Raw genomic sequence first — 18,756 nt, forward strand, 5'->3', positions numbered from 1 at the left:
AAGGATGCAGAGTCACGAGAGGGGTTTAAGAAAAGGCCTTTGGATTTGTTAACTAGAAGGCTATTGATTATTTTGTTTGACTGCTTTTTTTTTACTATGTTAAAATTTTTTAATATGTACATTATATTTTAACCTTGGAACAGACATTACATTTTCATAGTTAAAAATTCAAGATGTGAAAAGAGATATAATTCACTGTTGTACTGGCATCCCAGTGACTGTAAAAAAGCAAGGTAATATAAGGATTAGAAAGAAATACATAAACCTGTTGTTTGGAAACAAGCACGATAGTCTATATAAAATTTATAAACTGTTAGTATTAATGAATTTAGCAAGTTTATACAGTCAGTATATAAAGGTTAATTTTATATACCACCGCTAAACAATTAGGAAATTAAATTTTTTTATGTTTTACCATACATGAATGCACAAAAAATATTGAATAACTAGTATGTTAGTTTCCAGTGGCAGCTGTGACAAATTACCACAAGCATGGTAGCTTAAAATGCATTCATCCTCTCAGTTCTAGAAACGAAAAGTCTGAAATTGAGGTGTCAGTAGGCTGAGCTCCCTCAAGCGGCTTGAGGGGAGAATCTGTTTCTTGCCTTTTCCAGTTTCTGTTGTCTGCTGGCATTCTTAGGCTTGAAGCCACGGTCACACTAACCTCTGTGTCCATCTTCACATTGCCTTCTCTGTGTGTCTAGAATTTTCCTCTTGTCTGTTAATATAGGGGGCTTCCTAGGTGGTGCTAGTGGGAAAGAGCCCACCTGCAAGTGAGAAGACAAAAAGGGATGTGGGTTAGATCACTGGGTTGGGAAGACCCCTGGAGAAGGGGATGACAACCCAGTTCAGTAATCTTACCTGGAGAATTCCTGGACAGAGGACCCTGGCGGGCTACAGTCTATAGGACCGCAAAGAGTCAGACATGACTAAAGTGATTTAGCATGCAGGCACGCTGTTATATAGAGACTGCTAGCATGTATGGCCCGCCTGAATAATACAGAATTATCTCCTTGTCTCAAGATCCTTAATCATATCTGCAAAGATGCTTTTTCCAAATAAACATCTTACAGTTTCCAAGGGTTAGGCCCTAATGTCTTTGGGGCACCATCCAGCCCACTGCACCTAGGAATAAATTTTAATGAAAGAGATATAAGAAGTCTGTACTGAAAATTGTGTTGTTGATAGTAATTAGAGAAGACCCAAGTATTAGTAGCTGGACAGATACTGTCCTCATGGATCAGAAGATTTAATTTTGTAAAGGTGTGAGTTCTCCCCAAATGATCTATATAGATTTAGGCTAATCCCTACTAGAATCCAGCAGATGGTATGTGTGAGTGAATTGACAAGCTGAGCCTTAAATGTATATGGAAATTATATAAAGATCAAAGACAGCCAAGACAATCTGGAACAAGAATGAAGTTGGGGGATTTGCACTATCAGATATTAGAAAGTAGACCAATGGAACTGAATAGGATTCCCAAACAGAAGATTATGTGAACATTTTAATTTTGCAAAGGTGATGCTGTAGTGATGAGAAAAAAAAAATGGATGTTTGAATAAATGATGCTGGGTCATTTGAATATACTTGATGCCTACTCAACTCTGAATATTCATTGGAAGGACTGATGCTAAAGCTCCAATACTTTGGCCACCTGATACAAAGAGCCAACTCATTGGAAAAGACCCCGATGCTGGGAAAGGTTGAGGGCAGAAGAAGGGGTAACAAGACAAGATGGCTGGATGGCATCACCAACTCAGTGAACATGGGTTTGAGCAAACTCTAGGAAAGGGTGAAGCACAGGAAGCCTGGTGTGCTGCAGTCCATGGGGTTGCAAAGAGTCGGACACAACTTAGCAACTGAACAACAAAATAGCTTGTGGACCTAAATGTAAAAGATGATGGTGTTTCTAGAAAATACTTACGAATATATATATATATATATATATATATATATATAGCTGCCGTTACATGTTTGCTTTCCTAGGGCCCAGCAATAAAGAATCCACCTGCAATGCGTAGCACAGGAGATGTGGGTTCAATCCGTGGGTTCAATCCCTGGGTTGGGAAGATCCCCTGGTGAAGAAAATGGCAACCCACTTTAGTAGTGTTCTTGGCTGGGAAATCCCATGGACAGAGGAGCCTGGCGGGCTACAGTCCAGTTGGACCCAACTTAGCCAACTTAACAACATTCATGTTCAGCTTATTTCTCAAGAGTGCTTGAAAACTGTTTATCTCAAGAGATGGGGGTGTCAGACTCTGAGATGAAAGGGAGCGTTTATCTCCTGTGTGTTCTGTTCAAAATTGGACTCCTGCCATGTGTGTATTACTGTTTCAAGGAAATGAATGTTTAAAAAATCACTTAATAGACAAAGCACAGGTAATTATAATTACAGAACAGTAATTTGAAGACAGTGTAACAAGGGAAATGAAGTAAAGTTACAGCTGTTAGAAGATGGAGAACAGAATGGAAGAGGAAAGATGGAAAGGGGATAAGGGTGTTACCTTCATTGCATAAAAGGAAAAAAAATTAAGCAGGGTGCTGGTTGTGGGCTACATCTTGATTAACCAACTACGCTAGGCACACAGGAAGGATCTCCACAGAGATCCTGGTTTATTCATTTCCAGGCTCATGATTGTCTTTATGATAACAATTTTGCTAAAGAGTTTATTGATTTGCTCTTTGGTTCTTTATTTTTTGGAAAAGGAAATGGCAACCCACTCCAGTATTCTTGCTTGGAAAATCCCATGGATAGAGGAGCCTGGCAGGCTATGGTCCATGGGGTCACAAAGAGTCGTGACTGAGCAACTACACTTCACACTTCTTTATTTTTACTTTAGAGGTGCCTGTCTTGGAATAAATTTAACTCCAAGATGGAGTCAGGCAGCATAGCTGGAAGACTGCCCACCACTGTGCTACTCAGTGTTGGGCTGAGTCTAGTGGGCAATAGTCCAGATATGTTTTCAACAGAAAAAAGGAGGTGTGTGTTTTTGTTTTTTACAGCCACTGATCATCCCCAAGTGAGAAGTTGGGGGAAAATCATAATCTTAAGAGCTGACAGGAATTTTAGAGGTCTGGTAACCCACTTTTCCTTTACCCCCTGGAATGTTTACCACTTCTGATGTTTGTCTTACAGCCTCCATTTAAACAGGTACAGAGATTGGTAACTGCATCACAAAGGGGATCATTTCATTTTTTAAAGATGTCGGAGTCTTAGAAAATATCTTTTTTTTGTACCTAAAGTTCAACTACATGTAAGAGAAACCCCAAATAACAGTGTCTTAAACAAAATGAAAATTTATTTCTTCTCATGTAAAAATATCCAGAAGTAGAAAGTCCTGGGCTGAAGTGACAACTGCCATGAAGTTGTCAGGCACCCAGGCTCCTTTCCTACAGCTCTGTTCCTAGTTTGTCACTTTTGCCCTTGTGATCCAAAGTAGCTGCTGGATGGCCAGTCATCAGGATGACACTCCTCACAGCAGGACAGGAAGAAAGGCAGAAGGGCATACCCCTTCTCTTGAAGGAGATTTTCTGAAAGTACCACATACCACTTTTGTTGGCTTATCAATAGGCAGAATTTAGTTACATGGCCACTAACCTCAAGGAGGCTGGGGGCCATCAAAGTGCTCTGCTAAAAATCAGGGCTCTATAGATAAGGATGAAGGAAAAAATAAGTGTTGAAAGGGTAGCTAGCAATTTCTGTCACACAGGTCCTTTAAATATTTAAAAAACTCATGTCCTGCTTTGTCTTGTCTTTTAGGGTAAACATCATCATTCTGATACTGTTTTCAGATCCTTCACCTTTTCTGTTGTCCTGTTAACAGGCTCTAGTCTGTACTTAAGACACCTGCGACACTGAGGGCTACTTGCTGCAAAGTCAATTGGAAATATTTGGACCCCTTTTCTTTACACCTTATTTTTATGAATCCATCCTAAAATTAGCTTTCTTGGGAACATGATTACTAAATCTGGAATCAGCTGCATTCTCGTGGCTTTTACATTTGTTATTGTTTAGCCTGGTCTCTCCCTACTTAGACTCATGTAGATTTTTTATTTTCCTTTTTTCCCCTTTCCTCCCCACCCCCCCATCAGTAAATGAATTTGATTCTATTGCCATTTAATTTCACCTGACTTAGTTTACCTGAACCTTTTGAGAGGTTTTTGAGTTCTCACTTTCTTACTTAACATATATGACTTGACTGTGGACATTTGTACCTTTGTTAAGTGGAATTTCTCTTTAAGAGCAGTAACAATGTTTTAATTTATATTCTCAGCATTGGGTATAATACCTGTGCACCGTGCATGTTTGTTAAATGAATGAATTTTGTAGTTAGCTGTAACGAGCATTTTCTAGAAGAATATTTTAGTTGTGGAATTGTTTACGGAAGGAGACTATGAAATTTCCATGTCTTTAAAAACAGATTGTTATCTGTCTAGGAGAATTACATTTAAATGTGTATATAGTCTTTAAAAGTAGGTGATTTAAACAGTTTTGCCAAATGTCAAATCATACAAACATTTTTTAATGATTTGTTTGGCTAAATTTAAATAAGAGGGAAATACTAGACAATTTAAAGTTTACAGTTTAACTCTATCCCCTGTAACTAAGAAAAGAATCTGCCTGCAGTGCAGGAGACCTGGGTTCTATCCCTGGGTCAGGAAGATCCCCTGGAGAAAGAAATGGCAACCCACTCCAGTATCCTTGCCTGGAAAATCCCATGGACAGAAGAGCCTGGTGAGCTGCAGTCCAAGGAATCACAAAGAGTAGGGCCGACTCATCGGCTGACACATTTCCCTGATACAGAGTATCCTTTACTAAGCCATTCACTTTCTCTTGGTTTCACAAATTATAAAAGAGAATCCACAAATCAATTTTTCTTATTTAAAAAAGGTGTTTGAAAGAACACTCATTAAAATCAGTCTATAGGGAACACTAGGATCCAAGTTGTGAGGTAATCTGTGGATCTGGGGGTAAGATTAGAAGTGTCAACCTCTGAAATGGATGCAAACTAACACTAGACTGATTTGTGGAAATAATTTTAGAAAGTAACTTGAAAATGTTTCAGAAACATGCTGCTCATGAGATTAGGGGCTCCTAAAATAAATTTTTGGAGATTGGAGATAGTAATCTAAATTTAATGTAAAGAATAATCTGTAAACTTGTTATTTTAGACATTGACAGAAACACAGTCATTGGCACATAGTAAATATTCAGATGTTATTATTAAATATAGAGATTAGAAATAAAATCAAAGAGCTTCTCCAGAACTGACCAAGGAGATGGCAACCGGAATCTATACAATAGTCCCTTATTTGGATAGAAATACTCCCAGAAATAACAGTAAAAAGAAACAGGTTCCCCAAAGAATTTCAATTTCTTAGGATGTAAACCCGATTTCTAAAAGGTAGTTGTCAAAAAGTCTCCCTTCTGCGTGCATGTTTTTTTCCCCCTATTGATACATCTTGATCTAACTCCATTTCTTTCTGTTGTAGAGTAATTTGATTCTATTTAGTGTAGGCTGAATTTGTGGGGTTTGCAGTAGGTATGGGACTCTCCCCTCCTCCTTCCCCAGACCTTTGAAGTGAGTCCAGGGAGAAAGAAGAAAGAGGGCAGATTGTCTTCTTACTTCACTATTCTCAGGGTGATAACCTTCACTCTTTTGTTACTGTAGCTTCTATAACACTTGCTGGTTATAGCAACTCCAAATGCTGGGGATATTTCTGTTGGTTTTCAAGAGGCCTTTCTTCACCTACTCTACTGTCCCTGACTGTGGGTGACTCACCCCATAGTTCTTACTCATGTAACCCTCATCTGGTAGGTAGCCACCTGAATGTGGAGTACTGGAAACATGTTAAGTATAAAGTTTATAATAATGGGAGCTGAGGCAGTTATTTGAAATTATTCTCATTACTTCTGGGCCATGAATTACATTTTGAAACTAAAGTGTTCTAATTATAAAATATTTGAAGCCTCTGTGAAGCCTTTACCATTTTATAGATTGAGATGTAATGATAATGGGTAGGATAGGAAGGTAAGGTAAGGTGAAGTCGCTCAGTCGTGTCCGACTCTTTGCAACCCCGTCTGCTGTAACCTACTAGGCATCTCCATCCATGGGATTCTCCAGGCAAGAATACTGGAGTGGATTGCCATTTCCTTCTCCAGGGGATCTCCCTGACCCAGGGATCGAAACCAGGTCTCCCACATTGGAGGCAGATCCTTGGATAGGAAGGTACTCTAGGTTGAATAAAATTGTGAAGAAACAACCATCTTTGTTTCCAATATTTAATTTTATGTGTGTGTGATTTAAACTAAGAATACTACAAAGAAATGGATTGTAAACAGAGTGGATATATGCCAGTGTGAAAACCAGGGCTTCATAGTATTAATAAATGATTCAGACAGTAAAAAATCTACCTGCAATACAGAAGACCTGGGTTGGATCCTTGGGTTGGGAAGATCCCCTGGGGAAGGGAATGGCAACCCACTCCAGTATCTTTGCCTGGAGAATTCCATTGACAGAGGAGCCTGGTGGGCTGCAGTCCATGAGGTCACAAAGAGACAACTGAGCGAGTAACACACACATTGTATTGATTAGAACTTGAGAAAAGTTGCTCAAAAGAAAAAGCAACAGGAAACAGCCAATTATATATTGAAACCTCAATATAAAATAAAGGCTTATTGCTATTAAGTCTCTGTCTCTCCCCACACCCACCACACAGACTTCATTTCTCATCTCTCAGCTCTATTTTCTGTTTGCCTTCATTTTTTGTTACTGCAAGCAGCCACTCCCAGACAGGAATTTCCTTTAAGTTCATTAAATAACAAGGAATACAAGAGAAACATGGTGCTTTTCTAGACCAGTGGCTTTCACACCTTTTGTGACCCACTGCAATATACATTATATTGTTAACCCAATACAGACATAAATGTGTATCAGTCAGCTGTTTCTTTATAATAAAACAGCCAGAACATCTTCAGTCCAGTTCAGTTGCTCAGTTTTGCGACCCCATGAATCGCAGCACTCCAGGCCTCCCTGTCCATCACCAACTCCCGGAGTTCACTCAGACTCACATCCATCAAGTCAGTGATGCCATCCAGCCATCTCATCCTCTGTCATCCCCTTCTCCTCCTGCCCTCAATCCCTCCCAGCATCAGTCTTTTCCAATGAGTCAACTCTTCGCATGAGAACATCTTAGGAACATATAAAAGCAAGCATTTCTCTCACTCGATTTTTGTGTGTTGGTTAGGGCCAGCTGATCTATGCTGGACTCAGCAGGGTGTGATGGCTGGGCTTGCCCGTGGGTCTGTGAGTTGGTTGGTAGTTAGCTGTTACAGACTGATCCTGGCTGGGGGGATGTAGCTTGGGTGACTGTGCCCCATGTGTCTCTCCTGTTATTGATACTTGTGGACCTGCCTGAACATATTTTTCTTAGGTAAATGGCAGAGGTACAAAATAGTAAGTCCAGTTGCACAAAAATTCTTCAAACCTTTGGTCATGTCACATGTAACGTTCCATTGGCTAGAGCAACTCAATGGCAAGTCCCAAGTCAAAGAAAAGTATACTCACAGAGATAAGGGGACTTAACAGTTTTGAATAGTTATCAGGAATATGCAAATATAACATGCACATATGTATAATCTAGAAGAATAATGTAGATGAAGCTATTTGCATGATAACGAATAGAAACACAGATTGGATGTGGACATGGGTGGTAGGGAGAAAAGAAGGGGTTGAATAAACTGGGAGATTCAGTTCTGTCAGCCAGTCATGTCTGCAACCCCATGGACTGCAGCGCTCCAGGCTCCCTTGTCCATCACCAACTCGCTGAGCTTGCTCAAACTTTGTCTATCGAGTCATCCTCTGTCCCCTTTTCCTGCCTTCACTCTTTCCCTGCATCAGGGTCTTTTCCAGTGAGTCAGTTATTCGCATCAGGTGGCCAAAGTAAAACTTCATCATCAGTCCTTCCAATGAATATTCAGGACTGATTTCCTCTAGGAAATCTTGCAGTCCAAGGAACTCTCAAAAGTCTTTGATCTTGTAGTCCAAGGAACTCTAAAGAGTCTTCTCCAACAACGCAATTACAAAGCCTCAATTCTTCAGTGCTTAGCTTTCTTGATGGTTTTAACTCTCAACATCCATAAATGACTACTGGAAAAACCAGAACTTTGACTAGCCAAACCTTTGTTGGCAAAGTAATGTCTCTGCTTTTTAATATGCTGTCTAGATTGGTCATAGCTTTTCTTCTAAGGAGCAAGCGTTTTTTGATTTCATGGCAGCAGTCACCATCTGCAGTGATTTTGGAGCCCAAGAAAATGAAAGTCTCTCACTGTTTCCATTGTTTCCCCATCTATTTCCCATGAAGTGATGGGACCAGATGCCATGATCTTAGTTTTTTTAATGTTGAGTTTAAGCCAGATATTTCACTCTCCTTTTTCACTTTCATCAAGAGGCTCTTTAGTTCTTCTTCACTTTCTGCCGTAAGCGTGGTGTCATCTGCATATATGAAGTTATTGATATTTCTCCCGGCAATCTTGATTCCAGCTTGTGCTTCATCCAGCCCAGCATTTCACATGATGTGCTCTGCATAGAGGTTAAATTAGCAGGGTGACAATATACAGCCTTGACATACTCCTTTCCCAATTTGGAGCCAGTCTTTTGTTTCATGTCCAGTTCTAAATGTTGCTTCTTGACCTGCATACAGATTTCTCAAGAGGCAGGTCAGGTGGTCTGGTATTTCCATCTCTTTGAGAGTTTTCCACAGTTTATTGTGATCTATATAGTCGAAAGCTATAATCAGTAAGCAGAAGTAGATGTTTTTCTGGAATTCTTTTGCTTTTTCAGTGATCCAGCGGATGTTGGCAATTTGATCTCTGGTTCCTTTGCCTTTTCTAAATCCAGCTTGAACATCTGGAAGTTCACAGTTCATGTACTGTTAAAGCCTTGCTTGAAGAGTTTTGAGCATTACTTTGCTACCATGTGAGATGAGTGCAGTAGTGCGGTAGTTTGAACATTCTTTGAGGCATTGCCCATCTTTGGGATTGGAATGAAAACTAACCTTTTCCGGTCCTGTGGCCACTGCGGAGTTTTCCAAATTTGCTGGCATACTGAATGCAGCACTTTAACAGCAGCATCATTTAGGATTTTAAATAGCTCAGCTGGAATTCCATCACATCCACTAGCTTTGTAGTGATACTCCCTAAGGTTCTATTGATTTTGCATTCCAGGATGTCTGGCTTTAGGTGAGTGATCACACCATCGTGGTTATCTGGGTCATGAAGATCTTTTTTATATAGTTCTTCTGTGTATTCTTGCCGCCTTTCTTAATATCTTCTGCTTCTGTTAGGTCTGTACCATTTCTGTCCTTTATTTGCCCATCTTTGCCTGAAATGTTCCCTCTGTATCTCTGCTTTTCTTGAAGAGATCTCTAGTCTTTCCCATTCTGTTGTTTTCTCTATTTCTTTGCATTGATCACTGAGGAAGGCTTTCTTATCTCTTCTTGCTGTTCTTTGGAACTCTGCATTCAAATGGGTATATCTTTTCTTTTCTACTTTGCCTTTAGCCTCTCTTCTCAGCTATTTGTAAAGCCTCCTTAGACAACTATTTTGCCTTTTTGCATTTCTTTTTCTTGGGGATGGGCTTGATCCCTGTCTCCTGTACAATTTCACAAACCTCCATCCCTAGTTTTTCAGGCACTCTGTCTATCAGTTCTAATACCTGGAATCTATTTCTCACTTCCACTGTATAATTATAAGGGATTTGATTTAGGTCATACCTGAATGGTCTATTGGTTTTCCCTACTTTCTTCAATTTAAGTCTGAATTTTGCAATGAGGAGTTTATGATATGAGCCACAGTCAGCTCCTGGTCTTGTTTTTGCTAACTGTAGAGAGCTTCTCCAGAATATAATCAATCTGATTTCAGTATTGACCACCTGGTGATGTCCATGTGTAGAGTCTTCTCTTGTGTTGTTGGAAGAGGGTGTTTGCTATGACCAGTGCGTTCTCTTGGCAAAACTCTGTTAGCCTTTGTCCTGCTTCGTTTTGTACTCCAAGGCCAAATTTGCCTGTTACTCCATATATTTCTTGACCTCCTACTTTTCGCTTCTTGGCCTTTTGGCTAAGATCAAGTGTACTGGGAGATTAGGTTTGACATATATATGCTACCATGTGTGAACCAGCTAGTGGGAAGCTATTGTGTAGTGCAGAGAGCTGATCTCGGTGCTCTGTGATGACCCAGACGGGTGAGATGGGATGGGGCGGTGAGGGGATGTACGTATCATAAAGCTGATTCACTTCAATGTACAGCAGAAACTAACACAACTTTGTAAGAAACTGTGTCTCAGTTTTAAAAATTTTAAAAGTTCCACAAAACAGTTCTTACCAAGAAGTTTGGGTCAAGATCTGTAGTTTGATAATTATTGTTCTAGACCAGACCAAGGATCCTCAACCTCCAGAATCTAATGCCTGATGCTCTGAGGTGGAGCTGATTTAATAATAATAGAAGTATAGTGCACAATAAATGTAATGCAATTGAATCATCCCTAAACCATCCCTGCCTTTTCCCCCCCAAGGTCTGTGGAAAAACTGTCTTCCACAAAATTGGTCACTGGTGCCAAAAGTGGTCATTGGTGCAACCCAATAGTTGCTTTACACTATGATGAAAGTTCCTTATCTCAGTCTCTGATAAGTAACAAGCATTTCACAGACCAGCATTACCCAAGGAATTGATCATTGGTCATTGGTCATTGGTGCTAAAAAGGTTGGGGCCACTGCTCTAGACAGATATTGATTCGAACATACGTGACCTATGTCTTAGAAGCATAATCTGAACACCAAACTGAGCTAATTCTGACAGTTCTCTCTCCAGCCTCACTTGACTGGGGTAACATATTGGTATGGACGTGTGGAGAGATTTGCATTACTGTCACTCCAATCCGTGTTACTTGATGTGTAGTCCACAAACAAACTAGTCTCCTGACTGGTGCCAGTCCACACACTGTTCATTACCAGATCATAACCATAGTGAGGTAAGGTGCTAGAATGTACACGAACACACTGTTTCTTTCATTGAGAAAGTCTTACTTAAAAAATAAAAGAAGTCAGCTGAATGAAACTGCATGCTTATTAAGGTATTGGGTTGGCCAAAAAGTTCATTCAGGTTTTTCTGCAAGATCTTGTGGAAGATCCTGAACGTTTTGGCCAACCCATTAGTTGCTTTACACTATGATGAAAGTTCCTTATCTCAATCTCTGATCAGTAACAAGCATTTCACAGACCGGCATTACCCAAGGAAGACCTAGAATCCTCTAAACAGAACTGAAGTGAAAGTCACTCAATCCTGTCTGACTCTGTGACCCCATGGACTGTATAGTCCATGGAATTCTCCAGGCCAGAATACTGGAGTGGGTAGCCTTTCCCTTCTCCAGAGGATCTTCCCAACCCAGGAATCGAACCCAGGTCTCCCACATTGCAGGCAGATTCTTTACCAGCTGACCCACAAGGGAAGCCCAATATTATTCTAAATAGGAATCTCTGTAAAATATTAATAGTCATCTTATGTATCTGAGACAAACGTGATGTTTTGGAGAAGTAGATTTCTTAAGCATTTCATGCATATTGTAGGGGAAGAAACCATTAATGAGAAAGGCACAGAAGAAACAAAAGCAGAGAGGGACTAACTGATGGAGCAAGACTTTGGAGATGGAGCAACAAGGACAAGATGGCTGGATTGGTCTTGACCAAGAGGTGGTACTCCTCATCCTCTGAGACTAGAGAAAGCTAAAACAGAGATACTTGTGCAGCAAGTTTGCAGGAGTGGAGGTTGGGCATTTGGGGTATTTCATAAAGGTATCATTCTTACCTGTGAAGTAAGGGTCAAGGTCATCTGCTGAGATGGCATCTTGTTACTGCTGTTTTGGAATTGGGGTATTTGAATTAAACTCAGTTTATTTAAAATCCTAGTAAGAATTTTGTTCTACTTTATTCTATTTACTTTATAAACATTTTACTTTCTACAACCTATACATTTTAAATTATTTTCCTCAATGTTTTGTTATGAAAATTATTAAATGTACAGAAAAGTGGAAAGAATTTATACAAGGAGAATTAATTTACCTACCTCTTGGATTCTACAATTTATTTTTATGTCAATTTCAGTTTGAGGCCAGCCTGGAAATGGTATAGTTATTATTTTAATTACTGAAGTTAGTATTAATAAATACTCGTGAAGACTTAGGAAGAGAATTATTTCAAATTCAACAGGTCAGGTATGTATGTTCTTGGCTTCTGTTTTAATCAGGATTCTTCCAAGAAGAAACAGATGGATCAATCAATCTATCTCTCTAGGCTTCCCTGGTGGCTCAGCTGGTAAAGAATCTACCTGCAGTGCAGGATTCCACCTGCAATGCAGGAGACCCAGGGTCAATCCCGGGTCAGGAAGATCCCCTGGAGAAGGAAATGGCAACCCACTCCAGTATTCTTTCCTGGGAAGTCCCATGGTCAGAGGAGCCTAGTGCACTACAGTCCATGGCATCACAAGAGTTGGACACAACTTAGTGACTATACCACCATCTATCTATCTACATAGGCTCCTGTGATCATAGAAGCTGGAAAGTCCCAAGATCTGGAAGGTGAGTTGGCAAGCTGGAGACCCAGGAGGGTAAGTGGTCTAGTCTAGTCCAAAGAGCCAATGATTCAGCTCAAGTCTGAAGGCAGGGAAAAGGCTAATGTCCCATTTCAAAGGCCATCAAGCAAAAGGAATTCTCTCACTTGGGAGAGGCTCAATGCTTTTGTTGTATTCAGGTCTTCAGCAGGCTGGGTGAGACCCCCTCACATTAGGGAGAACAGCCTACTCAGGCTAAGAATTTAAGTGTTACTCTCATCCAAAAACACCTTCACAGTAACACCCAAATAATGATTGACCAAGTATCTGGGTACCCTCTGGACCAGTCGACACATGAAAAATCATCACAGCCTCTCTATGTTGTGTATTCCTAAGAGAACCATAATCAACCCAACCTACCTCTCAGGTTGCTCCTTTCCCACACTCGCTGAATAAAAATCATTGTAGCACTCTCTTTTCTGGAAGATATGGCGTATTTGCTTTGTAAGTTTTGCGAATCACCACTGAATGGCCTTAGGAGTTTAACACCTCACTGTGAATAATACTATTTTAAACAAGAGTCTTATGTAATTGTATAATGTTTTTCTATATACACGCATAAAACTATTCCTAGTTCCTGTGGAAGGGAATAAACTAAATATACATACAATTATTTTAACCAGCCAAATATTTAAAATTTGTACTTTCTTATAAGTCAAAAGTTGTGTTTTAAGTTGTTAGTTGTGTCTTAAGTTGTTAGGTTTTCAGACTAACTCAGTCTTCATATTTTTCTTCCTATTTAATAATAAAGCAGAAATGGCTTTCCTGGTTCTTAAATTTTTTTTCTACTTTTTCAGTTTCTTAGTTTGAACTAGCAAGTAAGTCACAAAGTACGTTCAATAAATTTGGAGGCTTTAAAATGTATTCCATCATAATTCCACAAACATTTATGCATCATAATTTTGAAACAAAGATGAATAATATATAATCTATGGCCTTCAGAGGCTCATAATCTTGTAAGAGAAAGAGACTTAACCAAAAACATAATTCTGGAATGTCAGGGGTTAGAAGGTCTCTGTCTAGTCACACACCCCTTTGCCTCTCCATTGGAGAATTAGACACAAAAATCCATAACCAGTTGGACAAATTATAATGAATGGTGTAACCAGTAAGAAAAAACCAACAAAGGTGACACTCATCCTTGTGAATCTCTACCTGGGTCTGAGCCCAGTTCCAGATAATTATGCCACTGGGCAAACTACTACCCTAGTGATTAACTGGCACCATCCTCAGTATGACCCTCCACACCTCCTATGACAACCCTGTTTTTTAAAGTCTTCTCATTTTCAACAAGAGTTATTTCAGATTTTCTCCATCATCTTCACTTCTCCAACTCCATTACTAGGCTCTTTTTATTCTTCATAGATGACCTTTCTCTTGACCTCAACCCCATCCTTAGCCACAAGCCATCAAACACACTGCCACCAGTTGTAACCCAAGCTTCCATCACCCCTTCTTTGGCAGAGGTCAGTGTAGGGATCGTGGGGAAAATCCTGTCTCATACTTCTCCTATGCTGCCCACTCAGTATCTCCTAGGCTCCCATCCTTTCCTCTGATCAGCTGTGTGTAACTGTTCTTTGCACTGCTAATCACTGGGAGAATATCCAGGACACTGTGTCCTTCAGAGAAGAGGGATTGAAGTAGACTACCACTTCAGTCTGCCCAAGATCACAGACTGAAGATATGTGAATCTCTTTACTGATGGGTTGAACTGATTTTAAAAGTGGAATTACAACATTGGAGACTGAAAGTCGCTCAGTTGTGTCCACCTCTTTGAGACTCCATGGACTATACAGTTCGTGGAATTCTCCAGACTAGAATACTGGAGTGGGTTGCCATTTCCTTCTCCAGGGGATCTTCCCAACCCAGGGATTGAACCCAGGTCTCCCACATTGCAGGCAGGTTCTTCTCCAGCTGAGCCACAAGACAACATTGGAGAGTAAAGACCAAAAGCCCTGCACTGTATAAGCCTCTCCATGAATCCAAAGGAAAACTACTTGTAGCAAACACTGATAGTATCCTGCGTCACAACCCCTTGGCTCTCCTCAGTGCAGCACAAATATGGTTTCCACACACTGAGAGTTTACTTCCAGCTCCATGTCTCCTTTGCCTGAAATCTCTCTTTGGCCCCATGGGAGCTTGTTCTGTTATAGGCAGGTGCAGCACACAAGTGTGGAGGGGGAGTTACCTGTGGTCACAGTCTTTAACCAGTTGTGGATAGAGTGGGTGAATTAATGCCCCAGGCTCCTCACCACCAGAGGGACAATATTTAGATGTGTTCCACATGGTTTCTCAGAGGATTCTCAGTGGGGTTGAACCCTCAGTGAGGCTATTAACAGGGGAACCCACTCATTACCAGCCTACTTGTTAACCCTGCTCGGTAAAGCACACTTCCTGACTTTTCTCCATCCCCTGTCTCACCTTTCACATTTCCTCATCTGTGCTTAGGGTCACCTCTGCACCGACATCCTCAGCTCATCATGGCTCAGACAGTAAAGTGTCTGCCTACAGTGCGGGAGACCCAGGTTCGATCCCTGGGTCGGGAAGTTACCCTGGAGAAGGAAATGGCAACCCACTCCAGTATTCATGCCTGGAAAATCCCATGGACGGAGGAGCCCGGTAGGCTACAGTCCATGGGGTTGCAAAGAGCCAGACACAACTAAGCAAATTCACTTCACTTCACTTTAGCCAATACCGTAACAGCAGCCTTGTGAGAGACCCTGACCCAGAGGACCCAGCTAAGCCACTCTCTAATTCCTGACCGATGTGAACTGTGAGATAATACATATTATATGAAATAATCTATTGCTGAAAATCATTAACTCTCTGGAACAGTAAATCTTAATGCCTTAAAGAAGAAGGCATAATTTAGGATTTGAGGTAGGCTACCTAGGATTTGAAGTGGGCATTAGCATATTGAAAAGCAGAGACATTACTTTGCCAAGAAAGGTCCGTCTAGTCAAGGCTATGCTTTTTCCAGTGGTCATGTATGGATGTGACAGTTGGTCTGTGAAGAAAGCTGAGCCCCGAAGAATTGATGCTTTTGAACTGTGGTGTTGGAAAAGACTCTGAGAGTCCCTTGGACTGCAAGGAGCTCCAACTAGTCCATTCTGAAGGAGATCAGCCCTGGGATTTCTTTGGAGGGAGTGATGCTGAAGCTGAAACGCCAATACTTTGGCCACCTCATGCAGAGTTGACTCATTGGAAAAGACTCTGATGCTGGGAGGGATTGGGGGCAGGAGGAGAAGGGAACGACAGAGGATGAGATGGCTGGATGGCATCACTGACTCGATGGACGTGAGTCTGAGTGAACTCCAGGAGTTGGTGATGGACAGGGAGGCCTGGCGTGCTGCGATTCATGGGGTCGCAAAGAGTCGGACATGACTGAGAGACTGAACTGAACCGAACTGAACCTTCCATAACCCACCCTTCTAGGAATCCGTCATTTTAAACTGTAGAATATTTAGTTCCCTTTATACTTTCTCTTTGGGAGCATGCAGAGTTCCTATCTTAGCTAAACAGAGACCACGAAAATGATGTTTTTAAGTAGTTTCTTTCAAAGAAGACTTATCTTGTTTTTATGGTTGTGTGATCACCTCTTCCTCTCCTTAAAATATTCATTCATTTATTTAACAATTGTTATGAGAACCTGCTACTGTGTGCATTATATCCTCTGCCTGAGATTGAGGTTACAAGGATCTACTAGACCTGGTCTTCAGTGATAGTGTCTGTGAGTGCCTGAGGCCATTAAATACAGGCCACACTAGGATGTGTCTCAGTAGCTATGGAAACATGGAGGGGGATCCTGTAAGACTTTCTGTAGGACCTGATTTCTGAGTCCTGAAGAACAAGCAGTACACACCCAGATGGCATAAATAGGGAGTCCTGGGCAAGAGAGGAACAGCATGTGCCAAGGCCCAGGACCTCCATCTGTGGCTTATTCTAGTTCATCTTTTCTGTGTTTTTAATGTCTCTTTTTCCATTGGGCCCCTTCTATAAACACCTTAATGTTTCTTATATTCAAGAACAACGCAAAAAATAATCCCTCCCTCGCATTATGTCCTCAGGCTACTTCTCTGTCTTCCTCCTTCTCAATGTAGTTTTGCTCCTTAAGAGAATATAGGACCTACATCAAGTCCTGAAATACCAGGCTAGATGAATCAAAAGCTGGAATCAAGATTTCCGGGAGAAATAAACAACCTCAGATATGCAAACACTCTAATATCAGAAAATGAAGAGGAACTAAAGAGCCTCTTGAGAGTAAAAAAGGATAGTGAAAAAGCTGGCTTAAAACTCAACGTTCAAAAAACCAAAACCATGGCATCCAGTCCCATCACCATGGCAAATGGAAGCAGTGACAGATTTTATTTTCTTGGGCTCTAAAACCACTGTGGATGGTGACTGGAGCCATGAAATTAAAAGCCACTTTCTCCTTGAAAGGAAAGCTATGATAAACTTAGCATACTAAAAAGTAGAGGCATCATTTTGCCAGTAAAGATCTATGTAGTCAAAGCTATGATTTTTCCAGTAGTCATGTACAGATGTGAGAGTTGGACCATAAAGAAGGCTGAGTGCCAAAGAGTTGATGCTTTTGATTTGTGGTGCTGGAGAAGATGCTTAAGAGACCTTTGGACAGCAAGGAGATCAAACCAGTCAATCCTAAAGGAAATTGCCCCTGAATATTCATTGGAAGGACTGATGCTGAAACTGAAGCTCTAATACTTTGGCCACCAGATGTGAAGATCTGGTTCACTGGAAGAGTCTCATGCTGGGAAAGATTGAAAGCAAAAAGAAGAGCAAGGCAGAGGATGAGATGGTTAGATAACATCACCAACTCAATAGACATGAATTTGAGCAAGCTCCGGGAGTTAGTGGAGGACTGAGGAGCTTGGTATGCTGCAGTCCATGAGGTCGCAAAGAGTTGGACTTGACTTAGCAACTGAACAACAAGTCCCTTGACCTCCCATTCCATCCTTAAGCTGAGGACCCAGGGGACCTTCATGGGAAAGGGGTTACAAGTGAAAAAATAACAAATGGTAATTCTGGAAGGTAAAGGATAATGGGAACACAGAAATTCACCCTATATGGGTTCAAATGAAAGTTCTGAGAGCTTTGGTAATGAACAGAGAAGACTTTTGATGTGTTCCAGGCATTTGGGATAAAGAAAGTGGATTTTAATGAAGTTTTACATAAGTATTTCTCCTTGGGGATTTTCTTCAGAGAGTATAGTAAAGATCTGAATCTCTATTTGAACTACTTCAGGTTGCTAGACTTGTGATCCTTAATACCAGGACTGAACTGCATGTCTGCCTTGTATTCTGTGGATTACATTTCACTTGTAAGCTATGTAATAGCTTACAAGTAAATGCAATATCAGTTTCTTTTTTTTTTAATTTTAGTGTTTCATATCAATGCAATATCAGTTTCTTTTTTTTTTAATTTTAGTGTTTCATATACTATGATATTTTAAGGTACCAGAAGATCGGTATTTTCTGTTGGAGTAAAACCATTATTCTAAAAATTTCTATAATTTGAGTTATTTACATATTATATTGCATTACAGTTTCTAATTAAACTGTTTTACTTGCTTAGATGAACTTCTTCTCTGTCTCCATAATTCTTAAGAGGAAGAATTAATGAGAATTGAAAGGAGAAGCTTCTACTGGAAGACTAATACTTGAGTTCCAGGCACTTCTAAACAAATAGAATATGAAAATGCCAGTGCTGAAGCTAATGCAAGAAACTCTGTATGGAAGCTCCCCATGAAACTAAAGAAGCCAAAAGAGACGTGTGATATCTCTTCTGAAAGAATTAGAACACAGCTTGATGTCAATAAAAAGATTGCAACCCATGGAGAAAATAGTTATTAAAAATGTGTCCTCAAAGTCAGCAAGAGACAGCGAGACAGAGACAGAGATCGTTTGAAGATGGAGTAAAAAGGAAATGTTTGGAGTTAGCTAATAAAAATGATATTATCTTCCAACTACTTTAGAATCAGAGCTTTTTCAGCAGCTGAAAAAATGTACACAAAAATAAGTTCACTATCTAATAAAGACCAATTGACACACTTAAAGAGACATTTTCTTTTAAATTA

The sequence above is a fragment of the Capra hircus genome, chromosome 16 (assembly GCF_001704415.2).
Source record: "Capra hircus breed San Clemente chromosome 16, ASM170441v1, whole genome shotgun sequence".
Taxonomy (NCBI): Eukaryota; Metazoa; Chordata; class Mammalia; order Artiodactyla; family Bovidae; genus Capra; species Capra hircus.